Source organism: Canis lupus, chromosome 9 (assembly GCF_048164855.1).
Source record: "Canis lupus baileyi chromosome 9, mCanLup2.hap1, whole genome shotgun sequence".
Lineage (NCBI taxonomy): Eukaryota > Metazoa > Chordata > Mammalia > Carnivora > Canidae > Canis > Canis lupus.
Window position 1 is genome coordinate 25,087,823 of NC_132846.1, and position 16,061 is coordinate 25,103,883.

Here is a 16,061-nt window from a genome sequence, read left to right on the forward strand (position 1 = left end):
AGGCAAGTGACCTCACATCTCTTTGGGGGCAGTTCAAGTAGATAATAAAGGATTGTATCAAATGACGACCATGCACAGATATCATAGTACAGGGCACATGTAAATCAGATGTTAAAAGAACTAAATAATGCTAGAGAAGGAAAAACAGATGGATAGATGAACAGAACAGCCATCCACACAGGACTGCTAACTAAACTTTCCAAATATCAAAATGGTGCCTGCATCCACCTGATGCAGTCTTATGCTCCAATATTACCTCATCAATGAGAATTTCTTGGCCCTGCTTTCTTGTTTAGCAAGTCCTTTCTTGGCCTTGTCAAATCCTAACACTTTATTCTGCTCTATTTTTCTTCATGGTGTTTTTCCTCATCCAAAAATATTGTATAGTTAGTCATTAGTTTACTACTGTTAATTAGTACATACTAAATTAATAACGCATCATCACCAGACCCTGAGCTTCATGGAACAGGTAGTTTGCTCTCTTTGCTGCTTTAGTCTCAATGTCTAGAATAGTTACTGCCATAAAAGACTTCCTCAATAAATATTTAAAGAATCATTGACCAATCAATGAATACATAGTCTAGAGTAGAAATTGGAAAACTACAGTCTGCCTACTGTTTTTGTAAATAAAGTTTAAGTGGAATACAGCCATCCTCATTCATTTATTGTCTGCGACCATTTTCTTACTATAACAAATTGACCATATGACCCACAAACCTGAAAGTCTTACTACCTGACCCTTCATAGAAAAAGTATTATACATCATATTATAGATGTAGACATTTAACTTCTTTTACTTTGCAGGATGTGTATGTGTATATGTGAGGTAGATATATACATATATAATACTGATATTTTTCTGTGACAGGAGGCTACATAAATGATATAAAAACTGCTGTTCTTGAAACATTCAGAAGAATTCTGATACAAATTTTGTTCCATATCTATAACTCTTCCAAGGGCCAGAAAAGCAGACAGAAGAATCTTGCATGTTTTCTTAGAACTACTTCTCTGAATTTAGATATATTTGATTCTAGTCAAAGTACTGGCATTAACTAGATGTGTGACCATACATTACATAACTACACAGAGAGACATCTGTTCTCACCTTAAAAAATGAGTTAGATTAATTCTCAAGTTGATTCTGGCTCTAAAATTCTGATGTCAATTATTATCTCAGTAAACATCCAAGACATAAATTTTGAGGAGAAAAAGGAAGCCAGACCAAGGTATATCAATTCTTTATTTCTTAAGGCATTTGTCTTCAGAAAATTTACAAAACTGAGGGGAAAAGAAGGTGCATACTGGCTTAATGTTCTTTTCATATCAAGCTGACAGACTGTGACAAAGAACTTGATTAATCGACTGGGATCATTGTTATCTGAACTGGACTGATGAAATCCTAACATTGTACAAATTAAGACTGAATAACTCAGATATTGGAATTACACTATGGAATATAGTGATTAAGGTTTTTTTTTGAGGTATGAGAGTCAAATTATCTCATTTTTGAAAGTACATTAAGAAGGTTTGTATTTCTTGTTTTTCTAAAAGAAGTGACATTTTCATTTCCAGTTATTCTGAGGCAGAAAATGAGATAGTACTTGGGCTGGGTAAAGAAAAGAATTCTTTTTGACTGAAGAGAATTTAGGATGAAACTTGGAAATTCTTGTTAATAAGAATTCACTTAGCCCTGTCATGGGAAGGCTTGCCAAGAGCAAGGCAAATAACCTGAGGACAGGTGGAAGCAGTGTTCACTCTTCAGAGAAATTATTTCTCTGTTATACATTCACTTTTTCCAAGTTTTCCTCAAGTTTTCATTAACTTTCATAAACTTATATAAGTTGTTTTTGTCAGAAGATTCTGCTTATGCTCCCAGGGTGTTGAACACTTTCCCCAAGACTAAAGAGAATCAATGGCATTCTCCTGTAAAAGAAGACTGCCTAAGCTGTGACTTTCTATTATACTGTTAGAGGCAGTAGAGTATAAGCAATGAAGGAAGACCCAACCCAGGTCAATCCTGGATCCATCATTCCTATAACATGGCCAAATTTGTTATTATTGCTTCCATTTCCTCATTTGCAAAATGAGTAATTACACCTACTTCATACGATTGTTAAGGACTAGATAGCATCTATGAAAATTTCATAACCTACTGGCTAGACAAAGTAAGTGCTTGATAAACAATAAATGTAAGGTAGTACATACAAAGCTAGATATTTTTCCAGTAATGGCATTTAATATGGATAAAACAACTGTGAGTTAGAGCCGCAACATTCAATAAATGTGAAGGAAAGACTATAGGGAAGTCAGGTATGAGAGAGGGTACTAAAGCATGAGCTTCAAGGCCACAGAGTGTGGAGGTCCAATAATTTGAACCTGGCAAGAGATAACTAGGACAATACTCTTAAGTATGCAGAACTGGTACAAAATTAGGGGTTTCCACTTTGGACGGCCACAGGGGATGCCATATATTTTAGTAATCATAGATGTATAATGATGTAAATAAGGTGTTTAAGGAGAAGATTTGAAAATAGCATGGATTTTAAAAACTGGTGTTTCAGGATTAGGGCAGCAGTCATTAAAATTTGGCACTGCAGAAGAAAGAATTGTGTTCTAGTTCCAGTTTTGCCAGTTTCTAAATGTGAGACTTTATAGATAAGTTACTTAACTTCTCTGAGTTACAATTTTCTCATCTATAAAATGGAGATATCACAGCATTTTCCAGAGACAATGAGTCATTCCAAAGAAGTGCATAATGTGTTATTTTTAAAGTTGCTGATATTGTCCAGAGACTAACTAAATCCTCCAGAAAAATACCTGCAGTAAGCAATTCACTAAATCAATTTCAGCTATATGCCACATATCTCTGTTTGGAATCTACATGGAAAAACTTTTAAATTAAATAACATCCCCCAAATTCCAATTTTACTATTAGAAGAATTTCCACATGGAAGAGAACAGCTGATCAAAGCATTCCTCTTTTAGGTATCTGGCCAATGTGTGAAAACAAATTGTCTTCCCTTAGTATAATTAGCACCATCTAAAAATTTTTAAAAAACTATAGAAACTATATTATTCTTTAAAATTGAGAATAAAATAAAAACACTAAAATCCTGAGGTTAAAGAATGAATAAATCTATAAACATGGCCCTGAACACATGAAGATATTCAAAATTCAATTATAACAAAAGGAATCAAAATTAGAACTACTCAATCATATTTTATGTATCAAAAAACTAAAACTTCAAAAGCTAGAAAACATACTTTGTTGCTTAAGTTGTAGAGAAGTTGGCACTCTTTTACCATTGGGCCCTCAGAATATTCATTGTAGTGAAGAACCCTGATTTTTTTGTGATTTTATCTATGACCATCTAATTTGCATATGCCTCACTAAGGCATCTAAAATACTTGTCACTTGCTTCTCATGAGACTATCAAAGTAATGTTATCCATGTAGTCCATACAGTGTAGTATGGAATGACAAAGCTATTGAACTACTGTTCTTTGTTTTTTAGCCATCATCTAAAAAGCATTGCCTAAACCTAAAAAGCATTGCCTAAACTTATCCCTTTTCTGCCTATCAGGTTGGACCCTTAAATCCATTTCTTAACTGATTACTATCATTATTCTTTCTTGGTCCTGGAGTGTTATTTGCTTCATCATCACTATTTCCATAATACTTTAGCATTTTATAATTATTGTTTTTGTTTTATTTGCCTTTTCAATAACCTGGTTAACCTCTTTATATGGCTAAATTCTTCATATTAAATTCTCTCTATTACAATATCTGATGTATTTCCTGACTCCTGTATAGATATTGACTGGCACAATCAGGAATGATAACACATTACATTCTTTTTAAAACATCAGTCCATAAAGCCAAAGTGCTACAAATAAAATGGAACAGTGGTAGAAAAGCAATTATTTTCAGATTATGCTAACCAATAAATGTAGAATAATGATACATTATAAAAATTACCATTTGCCACTGCCACAGTAATAACAAATGTAGAGAAATATCATTAATAAATATTAAACCACTAGATACAAAGCTATTGAGTTAGAGGGTTTTTGTCATTTTTCAAGATATCATTTGGTAGATTATGTGTTATATAAAAAGAGTTAAAGTTACCTTTTCTATGGATAGATTTGGCATATACCACCACAATGGGACTAACTGATATAATGTACTTCTTGATATGTCTCCTCCTTTTTCCTTCTTTTTTTAAAGATTTACTTATTTATTTGAAAGAGAGACAGTGTGTCCATTGGGGGGAGGGGCAGAGGTATAGAATCTTCAAGCAGACTCCCTGCTGAGCACTGAGCAGGTTGCCTAACACAGTGCTCAATCCCATGACCCATGAGATCTCAACCTGAGCCAAAACCAAAAGTTGGCACTTACATGACTGAGGTGACCCTGTCTCCTTTTCTTTTCTTTTCTTTTCTTTTCTTTTCTTTTCTTTTCTTTTCTTTTCTTTTCTTTTCTTTTCTTTTCTTTTCTTTTCTTTTCTTTTTTTCTTTTCTTTTCTTTTCTTTCTTTTCTTTTCTTTTTTTCTTTTCTTTCTTTTCTTTTCTTTTTTCTTTTCTTTTTTTCTTTTCTTTTCTTTTCTTTCTTTTCTTTTCTTCTTTTCTTTTCTTTTCTTTTCTTTCTTTTCTTTTCTCTTTTTTTTTGAAGATTTTATTTATTTATTCATGAGACACTCACAGAGAGAGGCAGAGACACAGGCAGAAGGAGAAGCAGGCTCCCCCCTGGTAGCCTGATGTGGGACTCAATCCCCAGACCAGGATCACACCCTGAGCCAAAGGCAGATGCTCAACCGCTAAGCCCCCCAGGCATCCATCTCCTCCTTTCAATGAGAAGTTCACAACATTACTTATTTTAGCATTTTTTGCCAAACTCTTCAACCTTAATTTAGTCATAAGGAAATAACCAAGCAGTTCTAGATTAAGGAATATTTTATTTTAAAAATTGTACAAATATTCAAATAAAAAGGAAGGAAAACTTTTTTTCTACTAAAAACACACTACATTCAAATGCGATGCATTATCTTGCTATATTCTGTTACATTTTAGATCTAAAATACATATAAAGAACTTTGAGCAATTTGAGACACTTGAAAACAGATTATTTGGCAATATAATTGTGTCAGTGCTAAATTTCTTGGGTATGATAATGGTATTATGGTTATGTAGAAGAATGTCCTTGTACTTAATTAATACATGCTGCAAAATTGATTATAATGATGGCTGCAACTTACTTAGAAATGATTCAGAGTGATCCTGGGGTCTTGGAATTGAGTCCCACATTGGGCTTCCTGTGGGAAGCCTGCTTCTCATTCTACCTATGTCTCTGCCCCTCTCTCTGTGTCTTTCATGAATACATAAATAAAATCTTTAAAAAATGGTTCAGAAATACACATATATTCTACTCATACATACATATATGAGTACAATATAGTGAAAGATAAAATAATGTTGCAAAAATTTAATAATTGATAAATCTAGGTTAATTTTATATGCATAATATGTTTATATAATTTTTCTGTAGATTATAATGATTTTTCATAATAAGTTAGTGTGGGAGAAGGGCACAATGTGATTTCATTTCAGATTTTTTTAAAGATTTATTTATTTATTCATGAGAGATACAGAGAGAGAGAGAGTGAGGCAGAGACACAAGCAGAGGAAGAAGCAGGCTCCGTGCAGGGAACCTGACACGGAACTCCATCCGGGGTGTCCAAGATCAGGCCCTGGGCTGAAGGCGGCGCTAAACCGCTGGGCCACCCGGGCTGCCCTCATTTCAGATTTAAAGGATAGGTCTCACTATAGTGTTATAATAAAATTTTAAAGGACCAAAACTGAAAGTGGAAGGCTAATTAGATGGCTATTTCAGTAATCCCAATGACATGAGCAAGTGGCTTGGAATGGCATGGTAGAAGTTAAAGTTGTGAGAAATTGCAAAGTCTTGGTCAATTTAGAAGATAAATCATTGGAAAATAAAATTAGAAAATAAAATCTCCCAATACAGAAATCCTCCCCACAAAGGTAGTGGAGAAAAGAAGCAATTTATTATTGAATAAGCATTAAAGTAGCATGTAGTAATCTGCTAAGCAATCTGCTAAGACATTGCAGACAGAAAGACATCTCACTTTTTTTTTTAATTTTTATTTATTTATGATAGTCACACACAGATAGAGAGAGAGGCAGAGACACAGGCAGAGGGAGCAGCAGGCTCCATGCACCAGGAGCCCGACGTGGGATTCGATCCTGGGTCTCCAGTATCGTGCCCTGGGCCAAAGGCAGGCGCCAAACCACTGCACCACCCAGGGATCCCTCACCTTTTCATATATTAAAGAAGACACAACTCATTACATATATGATCTCAAGACAAACAATAACTAACCTTTAAGTAAAAGGACTTGACAGCAGCATTGGTCACATATAGTTTACCCTAAATTTACCTGGTAATCCAGATGACCATCTATGTTATTAATCAGCCCTACCTAGAGGAGATAAAAGATTCTTCTATCTTTATGACAGGAAGTAGTTTTGCAACTTGAACAATGTGTCCACTGAAGTCAGACTCCTAACTTCCCATAGAAATGTTACATTTCAAAGAGATGGCTCCTGGGTCCTAAAAAAATATATTTCTGGGTCATAAAACTGATAATAGGCTTATATCTAGTTTTCAAAATATATATATATATATATATATATATATATACATTTTTTTTTAAAAAAAGTAAGGTTACAGGATTTTCTGAAGGAAATGCTCTAAGAAAAGTGGTGGAAATGGAAGAAGTCTCTTTTCTGACTTTCCATAGGGTGAATTAAGACTCTGCTTTTTTCATTTTTGTTTGTCCTTACAGTGGCTTCCAGGGTTTAGTACTAGATTAAATGTAGGAAAAGAGAGAAAAGAGGAAATAAAGTTCTAAGACTAAACAACTGAAAGAAAAGACTTACTTAGATGGAGAAAGCTTGAGGAGAAGCAGAATTGGGGAAGGGGTTTTGGTGTATTAAGTTGGAAATGGCTTTTGTACTTCCTAGTTATCATGCCAAGCAGACAGATAGGTATATAAGTTTAGAATTTAAAGGAAAGGTCTGGTTTAGAGTTGTAATTTTTGGGTCTTCACTGTATAGAAGGCATTTAAAGTGGCTAATGAGACCAAAGCCCATCAGCCACTTGATCTATATTCATTAGAGATCCAAAGTCTGCCCTGAAGCATAACAAAGGAAATGACTGGGGAGATAGTAGGAATCTGTGTAAAAGAGACTGTGAAGAAGTAGTCTGTGAAGTAAAGCAAAACAAAACAAAAAACCTGTGAAAGCAAGCATTCTGTACAGGAAGTGAAGAATATATTTCAGGGAACAGATTGATCATGTGTGTCGAACGCTGCTAAATCAAGCCAGATGGAAACTGGGAAATAAGTACTGGATTTATCAATGTGGAAGACATTGGTGACATCCAAAACAACATTTTTCTGTGGAGTTGTGAGGTTGAAAGCCTGGCTGGTATAAGTTTTAAGAAAGAAGGGGAAGAAAAATTAAGACAGTGAATATAGAACTACTCTTTCCAAGGGAATTGGTGTAAATAGGAGCACAGATGTGTAACTGTAGTCAAATGGGAAATAAAGCATATTTTTTTGAATGGAAGAAATTGAAGGATATATGTATGCTGGTGGAAATGACCCAGTGAAAAGGAGAAGCAATCAGTAATACATGAGGGAGAGGAATTGCCAATCAATATTCTTGAGTAGATGAGAGGGCGCAAGTCGAGGAGTTGGTATAAGAACAGTGTTCATCTATGGTACAGAAAGGAAAGGGCACAGATGCTGATTGGTAGCTATGATGGTGGGAATTTAGAATATTCTCTTTTGATTACTCTATACTCTCAGAAAAACTGCAAGAGGGGCACCTGGGTGGCTCAGTCAGTTAAGCATCTGCCTTCAGCTCAGGTCATGATCCCGGGGTCATCCTAGAGGGAGTCTGCCTCTTCCTCTCCCTCTGTCTCTGTCCATCACTCGTGCTCACTCTTTCTCTCTCAAATAAACAAATAAATAGAATCTTTTTTTAAGAAAGAAAAGTTTAAAGATTATCACGATGGAGTGGGGAAAGTGTGAGCAGTTAAAAAAAAAGAGCAGAAAGTGTGTGTAGCTGTCTACGAAAATGGGAGAATATTGAATAAGAGTATGCTTGCTGGGCAGCCTGAAGAGCTCTTTGAGGCTATTGCCCTTGAATGTGAAGCAAAAGCATTTAGCATGGCTGTGTGTGTGTGTGTGTGTGTGTGTGTGTGTTTCACCTTAAAGATTGAGGGTACAAAATGGGTCTTCTCCCTCTGCCAAAACAAACATGACAAGACAGTTGAGAATATGTGTAAGGGGGCTATTATAGTAATTGGCCATGGAATTTAAGCTGGCTTAGGAAGGAAATGAAAAGGTGATAAAATCAATGGGTTATAGTTATTGAGGACTATGCCATCAGAGGTTGAAGAATTTTTTTTTTTGAGGTTGAAGAATTTAATATAGCTCTGGACACTTGAGATTGCTTCCATAAGGAACTCCACAAGATAAACCCCAGAACTAATATATACAGTAGACATATTGAATACTGGAGAAGATCAAGAAGCCATACAGTGTTGGAACAGGTAACAGTTCAATTTTTTCTTGATTTCAAAATAATTGCAAAATGTAAACTTTTATACTGATTACAGTTTAACAGTTTATCCTTCATTGTAATTGAATTATGATTGTGCCCATTGACAGTTATATCTAATACAATAGAAAAACTTGTACATGTCAGTTGTGATGCAGCCAAAACAGTTATTTTATTATTTAAGACATTCATGTGAATAATTCAGATAGCTTTTTCATAATAAGCTGATTTATATTTATGTCAATATTATTTTCTGAATAAATAAGGAGCAAAGGCCTTTAAACTTTATGACCAAAGTTTACATTCAAGAATTTTTAAAGTAGTATTTGCCAAATTTGCTATAGTAACAATCTGCCAGTACAAGATTCCCTTCTCTCTTATTAGGTAAGACTTAAAGGAAAAAATCCTCTTTGGAACTAAAGTTCAGGTAGTAAATATAAGCTAGTTCAAAATTCCTCATGAATCATGGCATATTTCTGTAAACATCAGGCAAGCATGTTAGGGAGGTATTAGTATTACTGCATAAACTAAAAATTACATGAGCTTTGACTTTGTCTTGGATTATTGGCTTTTTCTGTTACAAAAGGAAAATAAATCTTTTCCTGAAGATAGTTGGAATTGAAATAACCTAAATATATCATTGTTTTCTGTAGAATGGGATTAATTTATAGACCTGCAGCAATGTGGTGGAACTATACCAAGAAACTAATCTAATGTCTATAATTTTCAGTAACGATGACAACAACAACAGCAACAACAACATTTGAAATATGGTATCAGACTGCTGGGTGTGGCATGTCAGAGGGAGGCATGGGACTGATTTGTGTTAGTGTCTGGGTACTGGCCAAATAAGGAACTCAAGTGACTCTTGGGAAGCCAGTTAGGATATGTTCTTCAAAACCATGAAGGTGGGACACCTGAGTGGCTCAGTGGTTGAGTGTCTGCCTTTGGCTCAGGGTGTGATCCTGAGGTCCTGGGATTGAGTCCTGCATCAGGCTCCCAACAGGAAGCCTGCTTCTCCCTCTGCCCATGTCTCTGCCTCTATCTGTGTGTCTCTCATGAATAAATCAATTTTTAAAACCTAAGGAAAAAAAAAAACATGAAGGAGACCACAGATGAATCCATCCAGGATCTTTGCTCTCAGGAATTGATCTTACTGATATTACCAATTGTAATATATTTTACTAAGTGAAAACTGCCATAACTAGAATGTTATTACATGACTGGGTCTTTCAAACATAGAGTGTCACGTTAAGGATCCCCAGCATTTGTTTATGTTATTGTGGTTAAGTAAAATGTATTTGAGTATTCAGATAAGTGTCAGAAAATAATTTGTAGGGAGTTATTTTTGTTAATTGTGTCATGGTAGAATATAATATATTTTTAAAGAACCATACATAGCTTAAAAAAGCCTTCTCTACAAAAATAAAATTAATTCCTTTTCTCATGAAACAAACATTTATTGTCAACCCAATTTGTACAAGAGCCTCACAATAAAATTCTCAAATCTGGTGTCTTAACTTCACTGAAAATATACATCTGTGTATACATTTTATTTATTTATTTATTTTTTAAATATTTTTTTTTTAAGATTTTTATTTATTCATTCATAGAGAGAGAGAGAGGGAGAGACACAGGCAGAGGGAGAAGCAGGCTCCATGCAGGGAGCCCAATGTGGGGACTCGATCCCGGGTCCCCAGGATCACACCCCAGGCTGCAGGCAGCACCAAACCACTGTGCCACCAGGGCTGCCCTGTGTATACATTTTAGCTACAGAGACTTTCTTAGCCACGGGAGAAAGGAATGTGTTAAACACTATCAGTGTTTATATTCCCATGACTTTAGGTAGTAAGAATTCCCAAATCTGGATCCACAAGCCAGACATTGCCACTGAAATTGAAACAATCTGCCCGACATTTCCACTTGAATGTCTAATTGAGACCATACATTCAATGTTTCCAAAATAAACTGATTTCATCTACCAGAACATGTCATTCTTCCCACCTTTATAGTTCAGTAAATGATCCAAGGTGCTTGTTGCCTCCTTGCCCTCACTTTCTGTAACCACCAGATAATCATGACATCCATTCACATTCATCTCAAAATCACCCAACTATTTCCCTCTCTATAGTTCCACACATCTTTTCTTGGACTATTGTAGAATTGTCTTAACCAAACTTATTTTCCACTTTTGCTTCTACCTTTCAACCTTTCTTCCATAGACCACTCAGACTGATCTTATTAAAATGTAAATCTAATCATGTCTCTCCTCGCTAAATCCTTCAGTGACTTCCAATTACACATTGAGTAAAATCCAAACACTGTGTTGTGGCTGCAAAGTCTCTGAATTACTTGGTCTTTGCCCATATTTCTTACTTCAGCTCCTTTTACTCTCTCCTAAAGCACTGATACCCACTCTATTTACTACTAGGAATCTTCCTTAAATGTGCCACTGCTGTACAGACTCTGAACCTTTGTACCTGATTCCTTGAAATTCTTCTCTCAGCCTATATGCCGTTTAATGAATGGCTTTCTTTGGTTGTTACAGAATTTACATCAATTTGTAAGAATCTCCTCTGTTATTTCATTATTTATTATACAATAATATGTCCAGTAAGATTGCAGGATCCAAGAAAACAGGAACCTTGATTGCCTTGTTTATTATTACCACCAGCACAAATAGTTAATGATTTTTTATTAGAATAGTAATCCAAATACTTCCATTATTCCTTATTTTTTTCAGTCTCTACTTATTTAATAGAAAATACATATTTACATGTATTATATATGGGTACATAATTATAATCATAAAATATTATAATCAGTATGTAGAACTTTTTTTTAACATGATATTTTATATAGACATTTCCAGTATCATCGTAATTGGTTCCATTTAATAAATAGGTGTTGTCTACCTACCATGTATGAGGCTTTGTATTAGGCCCTAATAACAAATATAATACAGTATGGTCCACCAAAATAATATTAGTGCTTATATTTTTTGAGAATTCATAAATTATTTCATTCAACTTTTCTGCATTTATTCTTCATAGTTTATTTATTGTTTTCATTCTAGCTGTTTTTATTTTTTTAAGAGTTTATTTATTTATTCATGAAAGACACAGAAAGAGAGAGAGGCAGAGACACAGGCAAAGGGAGAAGCAAGCTCCCCACAAGGAGCCTGATGCAGGACTCCATCCCGAATCCCGGGATCACACCCTGAGTCAAAGGCAGACACTCAACAGCTGAGGCACCTAGGCGTCCCATCATTCTAGCTGTTTTTAATGATAAAATCATTTTTGTATTTACTGATTGTAAAAAATATTAGATGCTTATCATGAAAATTAAAACAATCAGATGTGTATGTTAAAGAACGTCAAAAGTTCTACATATTCTGTATCAACCAGAAATTACATTATTTTGGTTTTATATCTTCAAATCCATTCATCCTAGGCCCATTGCTATATAATGTTTTAAACTTGTAGTATATTATTGATATCTTTCCATGTCTGTACATGTAGTTGTAACTGGATTTTAATAAAAGCTGTGTAGTATTCTATCATTAATTATTTCATTTATTATTTAATCTAGCCACTATTGATAGGATTTTGCAAAAATAACAAGTAAAAGTAAGTTTGCACAATTCATCAATTATTTTTGCAGGATGAATTCATATCTTTGATTATCTTTTTTAAATCCTTGCTTTATGTTTCTTTGTGCAATATGAGTCACTTGTTTCATGTCATAAATGGATTTTATACTTGTCATGGCTAAGTGACAATGAATAATAAATATGTGGGCAAAAATAACATTACTTATCTGCATTTAAGAAATCCAGTTACTGCCAAGTGTGTCCACACTCTTACTGCAAATTACTCAAGTTCCTTGAGTTTCAGGTCATCTGAGCCAGCCAGGGCAAAATGATAAAGTAGATAAAATTTGCCTTGATGTAGAACTCCTCCTTCTCCTGCTGTTAGTAGGGCTTCTGTCCTAATTAATGAGTCATGTTTTTTTAAAAAAGTATTTAACCTCTGTACATTTGTTGTAACTACACATGTTTGGTAGTATTTCCTCTATCATTTCCAGTCCTTTGTATTTATTCTCTTTTCTTTATATTTTCTCTTTTCTTAACTTTTTTCTGATTTGACAATTTTTTTCTTATAATTTTTTTCTCATTTGATCCTTATTACACTTGTTTTCAACTATTGTACCAGAATTTCTTACACTGCTATTGTTCAAAAATGTATTCCAAGAGTATGTTTTTCTCAATCGCTTATTCTGGATTAATTTTGTAACATTTTGACCACACCAAAATCCATATTCAATTATTAAATTATCTTCTGCACTCTGCTTCAACTCTCTTTCTCTGGAGACTACAACTTTTATACTGGCTAAGTTTAATGTTTCTGTTTTGAATCTCCATTTCATTTCATGAGTCTTCTGTTTTTTTTTTTGTTATCTGCTATGGTTGTAAATGATACACTCTACCAATAATCTATATCAATAATTGGATTGCAATCTATATCAATTGAAACCAATAATCTATATCAATCTATGTCAATAGTTTTCAAAATACCTTGTGCTTCATAATCATGTCCTGAGATTTTTTTTTCTAAAAATACATACAACTGACATATCCTGAATCTGAACCAGAAAGCTCAGAGAAGCCCATGATCCAGTATATTTTGAGAATTCTTGTGCACACCTCTGATTAAGGAAAGCTGGATCATATTGACATATTGATGGCTTCTTTGGACTCCCTCAGCAATTGTATAGATCACGAGTTCATTGATTTTCCTTTGTGGGCTTTAAAACCATTTCATCCATCTTCAGGGAGCAGCAATGAGTCTTGTTTACTATTAAAATTCAATTTGTTCAATATCCTTTCCTTAATAAGTAAAACAGGGGAGAAAATACCAGTTAGGTCCCCTGGTGGCCGAGTTCTAAGAAATTTTCTAAATTCATTTAGTTTTCTCCCTGCCAAGCCCCCCTCCCCCCCCCCCCCCCCCCCGCAAACACCTATGGTCTCTGCTCTGGTGTCCTAGTGATTGCCTTCAGTAAGAGCTGTACTTATCATGAGAAAGTTATACTAAAAGCTGATCGTCTTCATGGCTTTCACCGCTGAGTGTTTCAACAAGATGAAATTGCCTCCTCACCTCCTTTCATTTTCCTGTTAGCAATATTAGGAGCTTTTAACAGCTAATTCCTTACTTTACCTTTTGAGAGGTTCAATAAAATCTGAGGATGCATTTGCTGATGTCATACAATATTCTTCAGCTTTTCACCTCCTAATTGTCACGGATGCTTATGAGGCCATAAGCCCACTGGAAGTGAGACTACCTTGTATTACCCATATAATTGAAAAGAAAAAAAAAAACAAACATACAACCAATCGTTTAAAAGAAGAAAATAAAATAACAAAGCTGGAGCCCTCTTTTTTTTGAGGGGCTTTCACTGTTTAAATAATTAACATTTTATATAGTGCAGAATATACATAAGTTATTTATTCACATCTTATTATTGGCCATTTGAGTGTGTTTTTTAAAAATATTTACAGTGACAAATACCTCATCTAGGAATGTTTTAATATAATAAGGGACAGAGGCAGTGGAGGATAAATTCCTTAGAGTACATTTTCCAAGTAGCATTTTATTAGTGAACTATGTGAGTGATTTTATAGCTCGTATTACATATAATAAATTTGCTCTCCTAAAAGACTAAGGCAATTTACTATCAACATACAAGTACACTTATTCTTCCATATTGCAACACTAAATTTTATATAATTTACTTCTATATTTTAATAGGTTTGTAATGGTGTCTGTACTTGACCTTTATTGCTTTGAGCTATCCATTTTCCTTCCCATTGTTCTAGCAATAGTCAGATGTTTTGCAGAATTCGTCTTCTACTTTGAGTTCATGTGGTCTTAGAAGACAGACCTACTACTGGCTCTTTCCTAAATATTAAACATTAAGTTAAAGTCTAAAAAATGACTTCAGCTGATTCATCTTGACAACTGCACACTCTGGTAAGATTATTCTTTACTTTGGACACCTAGATCCCCTGAGCTGCATTACTCTGCTTATGCTGAGCCTGTGTCAGCAGCTTTTCCTTTGAATAAACAAATATTTCTCTGAATATAGAAAATAATCCATTATTCACTTAAATTTGTCAGAGTAACTTTCCATTGCTTGAAAGAAGATTACCTAATCATATATATATGTATATATATATATACACATATGTTTTTAATTTGAATTGCTAATGAAGATATGAATATAATTTATATTCTGACTTTTTCACTTTATTTACTCAATTCAATTAGTTTATTTAGGGCACCTAGTGTGACACAACATTCCATTAATTTTGGGGGGATAAAAGCACTCATATGATAGAAATTCTAACTCTGGAAGATTGTAGGATATCTGTATAGTCAGGAATACAAATATAAACAATAATTAGCACATTCCAACTAAACACTTCTTTTTCTTTTTTTTCTTTTTCTTTTTCTTTTTTTTTTTTTAATTTATGATAGTCACAGAGAGAGAGAGAGAGAGAGAGAGAGAGAGGCAGAGACACAGGCAGAGGGAGAAGCAGGCTCCATGCACTGGGAGCCTGATGTGGGATTCGATCCCGGGTCTCCAGGATCGCGCCCTGGGCCAAAGGCAGGTGCCAAACCGCTGCGCCACCCAGGGATCCCAACACTTCTTTTTCTACTTTTCAAATATAATTTGTCCTTTATGCCAACACATTTGGACACATTTTTTACATTTTGGATAATAGCTTTTCTGTTATGTTTGTAACATATTTTTTTCATTTTCTTGCTTTCTTTTCAGTACTTGTTTTCATTATATTTTATTGTATGTATTTTTACCAGAATATAATAATGTATCACCTTCCTTCTGATTTATTAAAAAATACTATATGCATCTCCAGCTGCTATAGAATGTTTTTGATAAGCTCTTTTTAACATACAAATTATATATTCATTCAATATATATAATTGACACATGGTATGATATCTCTTTCACATTGTCTTCATTCTTACATTTAATGATGATAATATTGGTTTAATGAAACCTTCTCATTGTTTGTTTACTTTTAGTTCTTCATTTAATTTTAGTAGAAAACTTTGAATTAATATCTGGAAACATAAGTTTTTGGAAAATATAGACTGTTGCTTATTCTGTTTAAATACAATACCACACATGTTAGATAAATTAAGTTTGTAATATATTTCAAATTTTTTGAAAGGCAAGGCTAACTTAATACTCTGAAGAAAAACTTTTGCTGACTTTTCCAGTTTACTTTCCTTGATGAAAATTTTATTGAAATACCCCACAGGGACTTAATTAGAACAGGCTTGTCTATATATCAACTTAGAAGTGGTGTCATCTTTATTTACT